Source organism: Crocodylus siamensis, chromosome 2, assembly GCF_052110815.1.
Source record: "Crocodylus siamensis isolate JL-2025a chromosome 2, ASM5211081v1, whole genome shotgun sequence".
Classification (NCBI taxonomy): Eukaryota; Metazoa; Chordata; order Crocodylia; family Crocodylidae; genus Crocodylus; species Crocodylus siamensis.
In genome coordinates this window covers 137,212,188-137,230,387 of record NC_143396.1, presented here as the reverse complement: position 1 = coordinate 137,230,387, position 18,200 = coordinate 137,212,188, and positions in this window count along the sequence as shown.

Genomic DNA, 18,200 nt, shown 5'->3' with positions numbered 1-18,200 from the left:
TCACAAACACTTAGTGATATCCTCAGTGCTGAGCAAACCAGAAAACAACATTAAGTGTGAAATTCTGGCCCCACTGAAGTTAGTAACAAAACTATCATTGACTGAGGCCAGGATTTTACTTAGGGTTGTAAATACAGCATATTAAGTTTTCTATATCTGTAGATTCTGGTTTGTAACTATGTTTAGGATAGTCATGATCTGTGTAACATGTAGCTGTTTTAATTGTTATAACAAGCTTGTGCTTTCTTTTATTTTTTTAATATGCCAATAAAATTGCTGTTAAAACAACTTCAATTTTATCTTGGATATTGCTAGGTGGGAACAGTTTTTGGTGGGAAACCTCTGAGGGAATTTGATCTATGAACTTATAAAAGGCAATGTCTGGAGTGAACTATGTTTTAGAGAAGAGGGGTTGTCAGGCGTCTACATGAACAATGCTGAAAAGAGTCCAATGTGTAGGAGCCAAGTCACTTAGTCTATGCCAAGTGTGGCTATATCAGGGGAAATTATATTCCCTTTCAAGTTCTTTTCTAAAAGAAATTCTTTAACTTTAAACACTACTGTATCAAAGAAAAGGGTGCTGCAAACCAGAAAAAAATGACTGTGGAGTCCCTTTTTATAACTTCAGATACATAATAAGCATTAATAGTATTGCACCTTGTAGGTCTCATAGTCTGTGTCCTGGGCTACAAGCCAGACACTTCTGTTACTAAGGTTGCAAGCTGGGGATTCATGGCATGTCATAGGCAACTTGCCCACTTCCTGATTATCAAAGGTGCTGACCATCTGCAGTGTCTATTGATTCACCATTAAAAAACAAACAGGTTTTAAATCTGTGTTTATTTCCTCTCAGATGGAGAGGAAGTGTTCAGGATTACCAAGTTACTGTTTGTTTAATACTTTAAAACATACAAAATTTTCATAAGTGCTACTTAATCAACATTTCTATATGGTTACTATGTCTTTGCCTTAGAGACATGTAATTTCAGATTAATTAGCCAGTTTCTCATCCACTTAATCTAATTTATTTCTTGTACTGACTCATGAACATGAATAACTCTGAAATGGTCCACTGCTTGCCTTCTTTATGGCATGTTATCACTGCGAAATATAAGCACATTTAATGCCACCTAAGATTATACAGTTAGATCACAAAAGATCAGAGAAAAGGTAAAGCTGAAACAGCAACATTAATGACAAAGCCTGTATGTCTTATCTAATTCTGTAAACATTATAGCTCAGATCCTCCTACAGAAGGTCCAATGCAAGGAAGTACTCTAGCACACGGGTGGGCCATTCTATCTGGCCCACGGGGCCCCTAAAAAATTTAGAAAATTAATATTACCTGCCCCTGTCTGCCTGTCAGGCAGCCCTCAGTGGCTTGCCAAAACTCAGTAAGCGGCCCTCTGCCCAAAATATTTGTAAGTTTACAGAGAAACCACTGTTTTTTTAAATTTCTTATTACATTTGTAGGCAAAGATACTAGACCTTCTAGACAAGCCTCAAACTAACTGGCCTTTTCAAGTGTAAATATACCTTTTCTGTTTTAAAAATTTTCTACTCCCCAAAAATTAACAACAAGGGGGAGAATCACTTCTGTGCAAAGGCCAAGCATGGAAAAATCCAGTAGCAAAGTAAATGTTTCAGAAAGTTATAGCACAACTAGAAACTAATTAACATTAGCTCTGGCAGGTTCTGCCTGGCTCTCTCATATTTTAGGTGTAAATTACTTGTACTTTCACACAGCAGCAGAGTATTTGTTTTGAATACTATGATTATCATTTCTACTCAGCCTGCCTGGTCCCATTGCAGCAGCCTCCATGCATGTATAAATTTACTACATATATGTCTTTGAAAAGATGAAGACAGATTGAATGCTGCCTTGTGGATTACCAATGCAGCTATATCAGTAACATCCACTGATCCCCAAGCAGGCTGCACAGTGACCATAATAGCACCACGTTAAACTTTTCCCCTTATGCAACAGTTTCCCAAGAAACCCGATCTACTTTACAAGTTTTGTGATGCAAGTATCTCAACACCTTTGTGCAGTTAGTGTTATATTATGATAGGTGAAGTAAGGCACAGTGAAAGTAAGTCTCCTGCTAAAAAGACATACAGCAAGTCACTATTAAAACTGAAACTAGATCTCACAAGTCATAACATTTCGTCTTCTGTACAGGAAATCATCAGACTTACAACACAATTAGATACTGAAAACCATGTTTTAAGTCAAAAAGTTGTAACTCAGAACTGATTTTCCCATAGGAAACAATATTATAAATGGGGGATTGGTTCTTGAACCAAGGCCCAATACCCTATTTTTACCAAAAATAACTTAGAATTTTGTACTCAGTCAATTATAGATGAGGAATATAGCCATGTATATAGTTAATGTATTGATATTGTAAGTAGCAATCAAGGACTTCTTTGAGGAGACATTTTTGAAAGGTTCTTGGCTGGAGTCTTGGCTGCAGGTTTTTGTTGAGTCTTGTCTGCTTTCTTAAAGAAGGCGTCCAAGGAAGTTTAGACAGATGTTCTCCAGGGAGATGGGTGACGCAGCAAACTTGTTCGCTGGCGTGGTTGGGTGTCAGATCAAGTGTTGTAAAGTTGAAACTGACATCAGAAACAGGGTGTCAATGTATAAAAGCTGTAAGTGTGAACCGTAACTTTAAATGGGTAGGTCAAGGACTGCCTGTATTCAGGAGAAAAAAAAAAGAAAAAAGGGATTGGACAAATTCTTGGAGAAAAGGGGGTCATCAGTAGTAATTGAGCTTGGGGGTTATAGATACAGGTGTCCCTCGATTTATGCGGGTTCAATTTATGCGAATTCTCTCTTATGTGGTGACCCTTTTGTACCTGAAATTCATTATATGCAAGGTAAATTCGCATATATGCGATCAGCATAGGCCTGGAGAACACCGCATAAATCACATTCGCATAAGGCAGACCTGCTTTATAAGGTAAGAAATGGGGATAGGTTCCTCTGTCGGCTGCTCCCAGACCAGCTGGGGTGAGTGTGGACAAGCAGAATCCCGGTCGGTGTGGGCGGCAGCACTTACCCCAACACCCCCGCGGCTCTGCCTGTCCCCACTCACCCCAGCTCCTGCTACAGCTGTCCTGGGAATGGCCGATGCCAGCTCCCTGTAGTCGCTGGGCTGCACCGTCTCCATCCCAGGCCCGGCAGCTCCTGGGGCCGCTACAGCCGGAGTTGGCATGGAGACAGGCAGAGCGTCGGGCAGAGCTTGGAGCCCCTGAGCCTGCAGCAGCCGCTGTCCCCAGCCTGCTCTCATCTGGCTGCAGGAGGCTGCCCACCCCTGCTGCAGCCCTGGGAGCAGCGGACACTGCCTGCTTGCAGCCCCTGGGCTCCGCCGCGCCGGGGGATTTGACGCTTAGTGCCCTGGGGAAAGCAGAGCCCCAGGGGAGTTTGGGGCATGGCGCAGCTGCCTGCACCAGGGCTGCAGCAGGAGCTGGGGTAGGTGTGGGGGGCAGCAGAGCTGCGGGGGATTCGGGGCACAGTGCAGCCCAGTGGCTGCCGGCCGCTCCCGGGACTGCTGCAGCCGGGGCTGGGGTGAATGCTGCTTGTCGGCACTCACCCAGCCAGCTCCGGGAGCGGCCAACAAGCAAACCTATCCCGATTTCTTACGTTATACAGTTAGGTTCGCTTTATGCAAATTCGAAGGAATCCTGTACAACCTCAGAATCAGAACCTCCTTGACCTTGTTGCAGAAATCTGCTATGGTTCGTTTCTCGGGAGGCGAAAAAAACTCTCAGTCACAGACACACTCCATTAGCAATACAAAAGGTATATATTTGCAAATAGGGTCAGAGAGAGAGACAAAAGATCAAACACTCTGCCCGCGGGGAACACTTCTCAGCAGGCTTTTATCCCCTCTCTCCTGAGCACGTGTACAGAAGCAGGAACTCTTACAACTCATTTCCGGTTCATACAAACATATATGTGAATACGTCACATCATACATCTCATGTGTATTATAATTAACTACTTAAGTATGCGGGGCGGATAGGCTTATATGCATTAGCTTATTACGCGTGCTTAGAAAGAACTCGAGGTTATACAAGGTTCAAGCTCAAGGCTAAGATGGCAATTATTTTTATCTAGCCTAAGAAATGTGGGAGCCATGAAAGAAAGTGTGATTTAGTGTAACAAAGAGATAGTAAATTTGCAGAACAAAGAGAGAGTGATACCTTAGTACAAAGAGCCCTTAGTGTCCTCCCCTCCAACCCCCTCCTTCTTACACCGGGGAGACAGGGAGCTGTGTTTTTCTAACAGCACTATTGATAATGCATTTTTAATAATATTTCTAACCTTAAAAATGCCAAAGGCTGCAAGTGAAAGAGGAACAATGGAAAAAACCTTGGTAATACCCTGTTCACTCTCCTTTTCAGAATCCACAGGATTCTGGGCAACTGATGCAATAAATGGCAATTCTTATGTTTTTATTTGTATGAGACCACAGTTTTCCTTTGATTTTAGGAGTCTCTTACATAATTTAAGAAAACCTATACAATATTATGATATCCCCCTCTATTTCTCTGGTGAGCCAATAAACAAAAACTCATTTGGTGAATCAGGAGTTTCTCGAAATGTGATTCAAGATTAGTTGAAAATATGGATAAAGTATCAAATAAAAAGAGAAGATCTGTACTGGATAATGATAGGCCCAGAATGATTTTCCTTTTTTTTTTCTTCTTTTTTTTGCATTTGTATAATTTACATAAAACTTTTTCTTCCTGTTGTAACCCACAAATTGACATCATGTGAAATTTTTTTCTGGAAATTTTCATTAAACACGATGTATAGGTAGGTTCTGCTCCACAATTCAGTTGGTGAAAAGCAGGATTTTTCTGAACCTGATGCTCAGAAAACTACTTTCTTTAAACAACTGCATATATTACTGAGTTTTGACTTGAGACATTTGCTGCAACATTTGCCATATTACAGAGGTATATGCATAGGCAGAAGAAAACATTTTGGGGGGGGTGCTGAGTGTGTGCTGAGTGCACGCACGCACCTCCCCTGAAAGTCTGCCAGGGAAGGGGCAGGGGAAGGGGGAAAGGCAATGCTGGGGGTGTGGGGCTGGGGCTCCACCAGGCTGCGCTCAGGCCAGGCCAGGTTGTGGGGCAATCGGAGCCTGGTGTCTCCTCCAAGGGTGTGGGTGGGCAGCTCCCACCACTGCATGCACCATGAGGGAGCCAGGTGAGGGGGGCACACCCCCCCGCCTTGACTCCCCCCGCACTTTGCCCCTAAATGAGGCATTGGGCTCTGATTTCTCCACAACCTGGCCCGGCTGGGGCCCGTTCACAGTGAATGGCTGTGGGACAATCAGAGCCTGGCAGTTCCTCCAGAGGCGCATCAGGGAGCCCAGGAGGGTATGTGCCCCTGCTCCCCCAATCTTTGCACGGGGCAAGGGCAGGCTGCAGAGCAAGGGCCAGTGCTTCGAAAGCAGCACAGTGTGGTGCCATGTGCCTTGCTACAGCAGCAGGACTTACATAGCATTGCCCTGCACCGCTTTTGAAGCAGTGTCAGTGAGGCATGGAGGCAGGGGGCAGGTAGATCCTAGCTCACAGCTGCAGCCCACCCTTGCCCCGTGCAAAGATCGGGGGGTCATGTTCCCGCTCTTGGCTCTCCAGCATTGCCTCTCTGCAGGCACCACCGACTAAAATTGTCCCACGACCTGGCCTGGCCAGAGCCCCATTCATAATGAACTATTCTCATAAATAAGAGGCTGTGACATAGATGTGTACATGGTCCAGTGGGTGGCAAACTGGCTTAGTGGTCACACCCAGAGAGTGGTAGTAGGTGGGTCGGTATCAACATGGAAGGATGTGGGTACTGGGGTCCTGCAGGGCTTGGTCCTTGGACTTGTACTCTTCAGTATCTTCATCAGTGACTTGGATATGGGTGTGAAATGTACTCTGTCCAAGTTTGTGGATGATACTAAATTGTGGGGTGAAATGTAGACTCTGGAGGGTAGGGAATGATTGCAGGCATACCTGGACAGGTTAGAAAAGTGGGCAGTACACAATAGGATGCAGTACAACAAGAACAAGTGCAGAGTGCTGCACCTAGGGTGCAAAAATATCTAGCACACCAACTGATTGGGAAGTGACCCTCTCAGCAGCACAGAAGCGGAAAGGGACCTCGGAGTCATAGTGGACTCCAAGTTGAACATGAGTCGTCAGTGCGTTGAAATCAGCAAAGCTAATGACACTTTATCATCACCAGCAGATGCATGACAAAGAGAACCAAGGAGGTGATACTTCCCCTCTATTCAGCATTGGTCAGATCACAGTTGGAGTACTGCATCCAGTTTTGGGCACCACACTTCAAGAAGGATGTTGATAGACTCATATGGTTAGGGCAGGGGCGGGCAATTATTTTAGGTGGAGGGCTGCTTACCCAGTTTTGGCAAGCTGTTGAGGACCGCATGGGTAGCCCTGCCCCTTGACAGGTGCCCCGACAGGCTGGCAGGGGTCTGTGGAGCTGGGCTGGGCTGCACCAGCAGGGAGAGGGGGTAGCTGGCCCGGCTCCATAGAGCCCCTGCTGGCCAGGACCCTGTACCTCTGCCACCCTGCTCTGGGCCCTGCTGGCACTGGCCCTGGGACACTGGTGCAGTCCCTGTGCTCCAGCGCCCGATCACTCCCAGTGCCCCACCGTCCCAGCCACGCAGTACAGGCCGCTTTTTCCCATGCTTAGCACCAGCTTGTAACCTGCACCTGCAGCCAGCCTAGGCCCCACACCAGGTCTAGGCTTACCCACTAGGGCTGCGCTGTGGTGGCAGCAGCTGCAGCTCCCCTGCTTGCCACACCGGGCAGTGTTTGCTGCTGCTGCCTGCCCGGAGCTCGCACGCTGGGCAGCACAGAGGCGGTGGTGGCAGCCTTACCGCAGCCTACCATGTCTGCTTGGATGGCTGCCACTGCAGCTCTGAGAGGCCCACAGGTCCCGGGATAAGGCTCCTGGGGCCAGCCCAGGTGCTGACCCCCAGCCTCCCCTACCCCACCCAGAATAACTTGATGCATGCCAGAGTTCATGTGCAGGGGCATTCCCCAGGGACAAGTAGCAGCGGCACAGATATGTGTTGCTGCTATTTGTCCCTGGGAAAATGCACATTTCCGCTTGTGGGGATCCACCAATAGTGACATAATTATAATTGGTACACAGACTGCAAACTTATTGTGAATGCCTGCCTTTTGTGAAGTTCATACAGCGCATACAGGAATGGGGCTGAAATACAAATAAAAGCCTATAGACATACTTGTGCATATATCAGAAGAGTCTTTCAAAAGAGTCTCCAGGTGTGTATGAGAATAATTGGCTTCAGGCCTGGTCTACACTAGAAAAGTTATACCAGTATAACTATATTGGTTTGTTATGTGGTGGATTGCATTTCTACGTATTGAGGTGAGGTTGGGATAGTTTACTGATTGCATTTTATCACTTATACACCCTATTGTGAACATAGTTATGCTGCTACATCTCATTTTTCTTCCAGAAATAGATGACAGAGGAGTACACTGCAGGTATGAGTATTTTTATACCAGTCTAACTGCGACCACATTATGGGAAACAGGGGTTTCCAGTATAGTTACAGTGGCAAAGCTATCTGGTATAGACAAACTCCGGATGATGTGTTAAACTGTAGCTTATCAGGAAGGATGCAGTATCAGGCTTTGATAGATTCTGAATTGCTGACATAGCATACAAAATTGGTTTCCATTTTCATACTAAAAAGTTTACACTTGTCTATGTTTACTTTTGGCCTAAGGCTAGATCTATTTTTATAATATTTATGGTGTTTTAATACATTTTCTGTTTTTCCTAAGAAAGCTGACTTTATCAAAGAGTTTTAAAGAAATGTACACATTCTGGCCCAGGAGAGGTTAAACAAGCTTATGAAGGGGTCACTGGAAGAAGAGATCATTAAGCCCAAACCTGCCTGGGATTCTGTTTAGAAGGCAAAAACTGGAGTTATGAGGTGTAGCTGCTGTTTGCAGTGTGGCTGGCACAGCACAAAGCACCACAGCTAAAAGTCAAGCTTCATTTATCAAGGCCCTAGACTCAAGTCCTAACTCAGGATGAAGTTCTTCTGTATTTGATGCAATGGAATTTTGCCCAAGAAAAATATCAGGAAGCGGTCCATGGATATTTCATGACTCAGAACAAGTCTAGACAACCTGCTTATGGAAAAAAAAGCTGTCTTTTCTCTGTCACCCCATAGCAGTGGAAGATTTCTGTACTAGTAAGGACAAGCTGTATGACGTGGAGAATCTCATCCTCTAGACACATTTTAACTGTATCTTTAAGCATTAGAGATGACTATATTACTAAACATTACAGGAGATGGCTTCATACCTTTAAAAAGTTGTTAGTTGGTCATGGTCAACCCTAGCAAACATGTTTTCAAACATAGCATTCTTTCCTAATCTAGACACTAATGCCTACTTGGGGCTTATACTTTAGGGCTAGGGACAGACATTACACATGGTTTAAGTGATCAGAAACTGGTTTAAATCTGTAACAGAACAGATGTTCAGTGCACATAAGGCAGTTTGGAAATGGCTGAAACCAGTTTGAGATAAACCTGGTTGAATATAGTATCAGACTTAACTGATTTGGGTCAAGCCAGTTTATACAATGTCTGTCCCAGACCTCTTGCTGGTTTAAGTTAAACCAGTCCCCCAGCATCCCTGGGAGGGGCTCTGCTCTCTGCTCCAGCCCAGCAGGGCTGGTCCTGTCCCTCTGCTCCCTAGCTGGAGCTCCAGCAGAGATGGCAGGTACAGCGATTTCTGGCTGGCCTCCTCCTGCTCCCCCCTACCCTCTCACCACTCCCTGCTCAAGCAGGGATCCCCTCTCCCCCCTTCCTTACACAGACACCTCTCAGCATTAGCTAGCATACCACATGCTGGCTTGGGCTGTGCTGTGGGAGCCGGGACAAAGGCAGACAGGACAGTGTCCGCTTAGGGCTTTTCAGAGCTAATCAACAGGTCAGCTGATAATGTCCCTCTGTTCTTTCCTTGAAAAAAGTTGTTTAAGAAGAGCTTGAACTGATGAGAGAGGCTTTTGTTTTGTTTGATGGGCTGATAAATGCAAACAATTCCCTTTGTAACTCCCTGCTGTGTAACTAAATGCTCTATCAGCAATAGGGGTGGGGGGACCCCTCCCTAATCAAAGCACCCTGCTGGGGCCTGGCCACGCCCCCGGCTCAGCACTGTAGAAGGGAAGGAAGGGCATGTGCCAGCATTTCCTCAGTCCAGAAGTGATGTCTGTATGGTTACAACCTGGTTCAGCCTACCCAGGTTAGACTAACCTACAAAGGTTGAATCAATTCAGGCTCAGGGTTTTTGGATGTTTGTCCCTAGGAGGTCAGGCAAGCTCTAGCATCTCATTATGGAGGCCATTTCCTTCTCTACCATTTGCTCTGAAAGATTAAAGGAAATGTCTAATACTGGCCCTTTACATACCAAGTGGACAACAGGGCTGGGTGGGGGCTGATTCCTGGCCTCTTTAAGTCCTCTTCAGTCCTGGAATCCTACAAATTTCACAGCTGGTAAGGTTACCCCTGCTCTTCTTAAACAGCTTTTTCAGGCATTATGTTCTATGTACTAAGAAAGATGCAGGAATCAGGAAAGGTTTCAAACTGTATACACTATACATTATTGGCAGATTGAGTATAATTATTATATGTGATCTTAGTCTGGTGGTTTTATGCAGTCTTTGTGTGATAATTTGTAGACCAATTTCAGCTCTGATGCAAGCAAGCTCAGTTCTGATGAGCTCAGTTATAGCTACTGTATCAGAAATCCTTTTTCTATCTAGAGTTCTACCAAACTTCCTACTTTCTTTCTTTTTTTAAAAAAAAAAAACATATCAAACATACACATGAAACCCAAAAGCTATTTGCCATTGGAAGAGTTTTTGAAAAATGTGATAGTAAATAATGCTGAATTTTTAGGTTGTTGTTTTTTTTAAAAATAAATTTCTAATGCTAGAAACTAAAGTGCATAAAGCCTGACTCTGCTCCCACTTATACTGTGGTTAACTGGTTCAGAGAGGCAGAATGTTTCATAGCCTACTTCAGCAGGTGCTTTGAATGAACAAAATAGGCTGTTGCCTACAAAAGCTGAAGCTACTTTGAACCAGTTAGTGGCTAAGGTGTCTCTTTGCCCTAACTTCTGCTTGACTTCAGACTAACAAAGCTAACCACCTCTCTACTTAACATCATTGTAAACCAGAACAAACCCTATAGGAGTAAGTGGAATTACACTAGTGTAATGCCAGCACAGCCTGCCTCAGTGCTTTTATGGCAATAATTTGCCTACAATGCAAGTTAAATTGTCTGAAAGTGAGCTGAATATTTCAGTGACCATGAATGAGCGTGTCTAAACATGACCATGTAAGCAGCAGTTTCCTTAAAGTTCTCAGTTTCTCTCTTAATATCAATTTGTTGCTAGAAGGTGTATTTCATCCACTATATATTTTTCTCACTTATTTCAAAACGGCTCTTTTATTTAATTGACAAGATAATTCTAGGCAATGCTGTACTTATGTTTTTTAAGCGTGTTAAAAAAACTATGCTTACTTTCAAAAGACCTTTTCAAAATCATATGGAATCGGCATAAAATAGAATTTAAATTATAGTCATTAAATGTAAAATGAAGACAAAAGAACAACCAGTCACCTTTCTGACTATATAACCAGGCAGCTGTTGAATAAAAGTATATTTTGGGAGGCATTCAAAATGCAGAGAACATACATTAGGAGATATTTTCATTTATTTATAGCTTTAACAAAACATCTATAATGTAAACCCATTCCATACAACTCTTGTATCAGAGTGTTGTATCAAAGCGGAGTGAAATGAAAGGCAAGACACCCCAATACTGACTTCAGTAAGCTTTGGATCAAACCCTAAGAGAATCTTCAGAAAATGTGTTGATTAAAGTCACAGGAGAGTATAAATGTTATTGTACAGATAAAATGTATAGGATGAGGGTACTGGAGTTAAATTATATGCACTCAGTCACACAAATCATAGATACTATGTGAAGTTCTTGCATGATATGTCAACAGCAAAACTCATGCAGGCCAATAAATTTTACTCTGTTTGTTCACTGAACCTAATAATTTGTATTTGACTATACCTATCTTCTAGAAAGGCATAAAAGTTTGATGCAAAGACATTAAGAGATGAAAAATTCTAGTTATCTCTGTACTTCCTTCCAAGGCACCCTCTTTACGTGCAAGATCCTCCCTGAGCTGGTCTTGAAAGACTCCACCCTTTCTTCCTTTCTGTTTAATTTAATAGACTGTAAACAAAAACCAGTTAGTTATACTTCCCACTGGGTTTCTCAGCATTACCTACTAGTATCTACCTTGCTTAAATTAAGTTATGCAGGACAGGGTCTACCTGTGTTCTGGATAGGGACAACCAGGGTTCGAATTAAGGGGGAGCCCTGCTGGTCAGCCCCTGGCCTGCCCCATACCTTTCTAAGCAGCCCAGGTGGCAGTGGTGGCTGCTCCTTCTGGCTGCCACTGTTGCTGGCCCCAGCCCCCCAGCACGGGTGGGGGCCAGGGTACACAGCCCCAACTCCAGCCAATATTTTTTGCAGCCCCCACCCAAGAGTCAAAGTGTAATTCAAACTCTGGGGACAAATGCATTTTTGGCAAAGGATAATAAATAACAAGTCATTTTATCTCACTGTTCTTGTCTGTCATGTTCTAGAAACGCAGATGTTAACAAATACTCTTTAATGCCAAATGGAATAAGATTTCTTATACTGCAAGCTTAAAGGAGCTGTTACCCAACAGTTAGATATCAAGTTATGAAGCCTAACATTCCTGAATATCACATGGATCCTAAAGCACTTTAAAGTGTGCACAGGAAGTGAACTGCATATAGTTTAGTTCTTCTCTTACTGTTGTTGAAATGAATGACAAAGCCCCCATAGATTTCATCTGGTACAGTTATCAGGCCTTCACATTCCAAAGCGATGGACCCAGGAGTTTACAACATAATGTAGAAACTACTGTATCCAACTGAAACCACAGAGATAATTTTAAGAAAAAAATGACTGCATTACCATAAAGAAATGGTGCATATCAAAAAAGTGCCATGGAACATCAATGTCTATAAAAAAAATCCAGGCCTCAACTTTACATTTTCATCTGAATATCCTGCAAAGACTTAACAATATCACTAGTCACAGTATGGAACCTTAAGTGCATGGAAACTGTTCAGGATGGGGCCTTATACTACATATATTGTTCTGCATCCCAGTTCCATCACTACATAGATGTTTATTCATTATTTGTTTATTTTCCCACTATTCAATCTAATGCAAAAATTACTGGCTTTTTAAAAATATATTATTGGTATTTAACCATAACTATTCACTATTTTCTGAAGAAATGTCCTCATGACAACACTTGGTTTGATAGCAAGCAGAAAGGTTTTGGCTTCCTAAGGAAATCTAGTTCAGATCACGTGTCTATTTCATTAGTCTCCAAGGCTAGGGACAGAAGTTCCACATAAACTGGTTTAATTAATCAGAAACAGGTTTAAACCTGTAACAGAACAGAAGCTCAGTGCACTTAAACCAGTTTCAAAATGGCTGAAACTGGTTTAAGATAAACTTGTTTGAATGTAGTATCAGATTTAACTGATTTGGGTCAAACCTATTTATGAAACTTCTGTCCCAGACCCCTTCCTGATTCATGTTAAATCACAGTTCCCCAGCATGCTTTGCAGCCCTGGGCTATTTTGTGCTGTCTTCTCCAGCAGAGAAGGGCTGGCAAGGGGGTTGGGGGAGAGACAACCCTGGCAGGGGACTGCCCCCCAGGCAAACTGCAGCTGGGGTCTGGGGCCAGGAAGGGAGGTTAAATACCCCTTCCCCTGCTCAACACTTACTGCTGGTTGCAACTGTGGACTACAAATCCCAGAGGCACCTTGAAGTGGGAAAAGGAAGTGATAGGCAACCCTGCAGAGTCCTTGCTGCTGTGATTCTAAACTGCAAATCCCAGAGACCTTGGGGGTAGTAGGAAGAAGTGAACATGCAGCCTATGTTAGCTGTGTGCCAGAGAGCCATGCTGTAGTGCCCCCCTCCCCCCCCTTTGCATAGCTTCTGGATGGAACTACTGCAGGCATGTGTTTGCATTTCCTGAATCAAACGTAAATGTCTGTTCACTTCTGTTTCAGTTTAATATCTGTAGCTTAGACTAACTTGCAAAGACTGAATCAATTCAGCCTTGGGCTTTTTTGACTGCCTGTACTTAGCCCAAAACAACATGGAACACCAAACATTCCCAAGTGGCTTGCATGAGAATTAACATGCCTTTCACACTTTGCTGCATGTTTTATAGACCTTATCATTATTTATGTTAAATATAGCCTGTGTAGAAAGTTGATGTGACTTATCATTTGTTTAGAGGTAAAACCAAGCTGTTTAGCTGTAGCAAGTTTTGCTTCCAGTCATAGCATCTTATTGAATGTAAAGAAGCCAAACTAAATCTAAACAGTTTGAAAAGGTGTTAGTGTTGGGTTCAAATCCGCAGAAAATCAGCTCAACTCTTTATCCTTAGGAGTTATATAAATTGAGTTCCACACTCTTTTCCATGTCTGTTAAAAATCCCATAGTATTTAAGGACGGGTTTGTCCAAAAGGTATAGGACAAAAGTTTCACCTCCAACCCCAGGGCTGGTCTATCCATAGAGCAGTAATTGATTTTCAGATTGGGATAGCTATTCAAACAGCTTCCAACTGATCTTATGAATTTACATTTTCCAAAGTGCTCAGCACCCACAGATTAACAGATTTCCAAATCTGCTGAGTACCCAGCAGTTCCTTTTGAGAACAAGGGATTCAGATTTCTTTTGTACATATTGCTCATGCTTCTAATTATATTTGCAGAATTAAGATTGTTCAACTACTTTGCTTGCTCTTTAGTCTAGTCCTTGTTTATCCATGAACTTGGAAAAATGCTGCCTCACACACAAGAGTAGAAGTCACGGGTTTATATGGATTATTCCTTTTAAAGAAATAGTTGACCTTATTTACAAAGTATCCAGTTGCCATAGGAATACAGTAGACTTTTTGAGGGTAATAAAAGGAAAAGCATAGATATCAAGGAAGTCCAGAGAAATGTCTGAGATAATAATTTCTGAGAGCGCCAGTCCAGAAACAAGAAAGACATTAGTAATTAATTTGAATTACCCCTCCATATACAAATGGAGGAAAGGAAGGAAATTCTGAGGTGTTATAGAAAGGAAATCATGTTACCAAATGAGGTTGTATTAAGTAAAACTTTAATACAAGAACGTATTTCAGAATATTGTCTCTCACCCTCTTCTTCCTCCCACAGGAAAATGAAAAGGAGAAATGGACACCTAAAAGCATGATGCTACTGTTTAATTGAAGACTCCCTGGGGAGAGGTGTGGTGAGGAAGAGAGCTGTTACTGCCTGAGAAACTGAGTTTTAACCACACTTTGAGACATGCAATATTTTCTGTTCTGTATCAAGCTTTAAAACATCTCCTAGAGGATCCCGTAAACCTGAGACTTTTATCTCAGAGTAGAGAAGTAGCACTAGATGTGTGTTCAAGCTCAGTTTAATCAAGCTCTCCAAACTTTGTGAAACTTTGGATCTAAATACTGCTCTTGAGCCTGCATCTACTTTCAACTGAAGTCTAGGTTTTATAGGGCAATAGAGATTCTTAATGTGCTGGTTTGGAGAGTTAGAATTCCAACTGCTCCCAAGAAAATATTACACTGGTTTCTTTCTCTGAAGTACATAGTGGGAAGTGGCACTGTTTACTGACACTAAATGAGGATTTAGCTAAGCGCCTCATTTTGGTGGTGTTAAAGAGGAGACTTGCTAAGGCAAACTGGGAGCAGTAGGTAAAAAGAAAAAAACCACAAAGGTAAAGATGTCTTGTCACAAGCCTCCATTGGAATGAAAGATATCTGAGAAATATAAACTAGAACTATTTTGTATTATAGTGCAGTATGGAATGGATCTTGTACCACCTAATGAGGGTTTTGCCACTGACTTCAGTGGCATCTGGTTCAATGTGAAGAAAAGATATTCTAAGTGAGGGTTATCCTCCACTCCCAGTAAGGCTGGCTGAAACTTGGCCCTAAACAGTAAGGGAACCGATACATGTACCCAACACCTGTTCCAATGAGTGCTAATTAGCGCATGTCAGAGCAGACTCAATGGAGTCTGCTGGAGCGTGTTAATTAGCAGCTCCAGCAGCTTGTGTCACATGTATTCAGTGTCCTTGTGCTTCAAAATAGTAGCAGGGGAGCTTTAACTAAAGCTCATCAAACAAGTTTTAGTTAAAGTGCCCATGCTGCCATTTTGAAGTGCAGGATACTGAATACATGAGACACTGTGGGTGCTTTAATTAGAGTGGCCCCCGAGAGCCACTCTAATTAAAGTGTCCCTCCACCACCCCCAAGCACATGTAAAGATGTCCTAAAGTATTAATGCAATTGATATGTCAGGACAATAATCATGGGCCAGATCCCCAGCTGCTGTAAGTCAGTTCTGCATAGCAGGTGCAATGGAATAAAACCAATGTATACTGAAGATTCTTAACAGTAAAATAACTTTCAAAATCAGCCAAAGTCTGCCATTCATGATGTCTGCTTACTTTTTACATCTTATTAATCTTGGGTACTGAAACTAAATTGCCTGCTTCCTGGTTGTCTTGTGTCAGTATGTTGCTATTAAATTTAATTTTCCAACCCTGTAGGGAAAAGTTCAAAGCCTAAAAAGACATTCCAATCTAATCAGAAAAGGATTTGAAAAAATATTTTTCTTCCAATTAATTTTTATAAAACTTAAAAAAAAGTTTGCCTTAATTTAAATGTTGCACTATCATTATTTGATAGCTATAGTTTTCCAAATAAATAGTTTTATAGTTTTCTAAATAAATGACCCCTTGGCTAATATGTTATCTTAGATTGGTAGGTCATTGATGCACCACTTTAGTATTCAAAGGTAACAGTCTACAGTATTTTAGATGCTAAGCATTCAACTAACATCATTCTTCAAAAGTGGTCTAATTTTAGGCATTTAGATCCAGCGTATGAGATCATATTAGTTAAACATGTCTATAAAATATGAATGTTAACTAACTGTTCTGATGTATAATTCCTGCAACAACACTAAAAGTATAAAATAAGAATGAAAAATGTTGTGGAGGAATATTGCTGTTGGCCTTTTCACATGTTAAAACAGGCATTTCTGACTATCCATCTGGTTTCTAGACAGAATCAGTACTCTCCTTATCCCAGGTCTTTTATGGGGAAAAGACCTGGGATAAGGAGAGTATAGTAAAGATTTTAAAGCTGCAAACCAAATTAAATAAGATACTGTAAAATACTTTGCAAATACTAAAGCAAACAACAGGGAATGTATGTATTGGTTGGGAAGATTGCATGTTTTTGGACTGAAAACTTAGTGAATGAGGCACATAAGAGAGAATTTAGTGAGTATATGTATCTGTAACTTCCTTGACTTCTCTTCACCAAATTAATCATTGAATTGGAATGTGGTAATGAACTTGCTAAATGGGAGGAAATGTACTGTACTGGATAGAATCAGAACTCCTTATCTGTGTTTCATAGGCCCTATAGTGCTAGTGGACAATAGAGTCTTTGGATTGAATCACACAGGGTTGGGTTTCTTGCAGTTAGAAAACCTGCTTTCTCACCCCATTGCCATTCAGTGGCATAACTAGGGTAGGGTGACTGGGGCAACTGGTCCATGCTCAGCCTGTAGGAGCAAGTCAAGCAGAAAAAACAGCTGCTGCTGGCAGCCATACAATCTCAATTGTCATTGCACCAGTTGTGTGGCAGCAAGTGGAAGTCACAGCTGCCCCTGTGCCCTGGCTGTGTTGCTATGCTACTGCTGTTAGGGCAGGGGCAGGTAAAATATAGGCTGGGGGCTGAATCTGGCCTGCCAGGTCATTCTATTTGGCCTGCAGGGCTCCTAAAAAATTTAGAAAATTAATTAGTATTTTCCTGTGGCTGCCTATCCAAGATGACAAGATGCCAGCAGCAGGATCCAGTGGTGGCAGCAGCAAGGCCCACATGGCCCTTACCCACCCCTAGACCACAACCAGAAACTTCTGCCTAGAGGCTTCTGGCCTGGCGACCATGGGAACGGAGCTTAGCTGGTGCAGCAGAGCCAGCCCGGCTTGGCCAGGCTCCCCCAGCTCCTGGTTGCACCATGCAGTCCCAACTATGCAGCCAGGAACTGGGAGGCCTGGCCGGGCTGCATTCTCCTGTTAGGAATGAAATATTGTTAGAAATGCGCAGCTTGCATCTTGCACCTGATAAGAAAGAAATACTGCCAAAGACTCCTTTCTTTCCCAGTCCTGCCTCAGCCTTTCTTATGCTGATTGCAGTCTCTCCCCCTCACCCGCCTTAGTCTTTCTCATGCGGATTGCAGAAGCCAAAATTCAATTATCTGTAGCCTTGAAGTGTAAACTTTTGGTGAACTGTTGTGGTCTTTGAGCATGCTTAATTAGCTGATGCATATTTACCTCTCCGCCCTGCATACTTAAGTAGCTAATTATACTATACATGCGATGAATGTAATGATGTAACTACATGTATGCTTGTATGAAACGGAAGTAGCTGTAAGAGTTCCAGTGTCTGCACACGTGCTCAGGAGAGAGAAGATAAATTCCGCTTGCAAACACAATTAGTTTGTCAGAAGCTGATTTGGGCATCAATGCCCCACTCTGACCTTGTTTGCAAACAAATACAACCTTTTGTGCCGACTGATGACTGTGTGTCTGTGATTCTTTGCGAGCCTCCAGAGAAACAAACCGCAGTTTATGCATCACTCCTGTGCCCTGTGGTCCCGGCCATGAAGCTGGGAACCACATGCTGTGGAGCAGTGAGAAGGCTGGGAGGGAGTGGTGGCAGCAGGCAGTGAAGAAAGGAAAGCAGCAGGGGAAGGGCAGTGGCAGCAAGTGGGTGGTGGGGAATGGCAGGGAGCGGGCTGGTGGGAGCGTGGGGCCCTAGGGCCGTTAGCAGCGAGAGCCAACTGAGAACCATGGGGGCTGGGATGGCTCCTGCTGCATTCTGCAGTCCTGGCCATGCAGCCGGGAACCACACACTGCTGGGAGGTTCCACGCCAGGACAGCCAGCCCTGTGCCACGC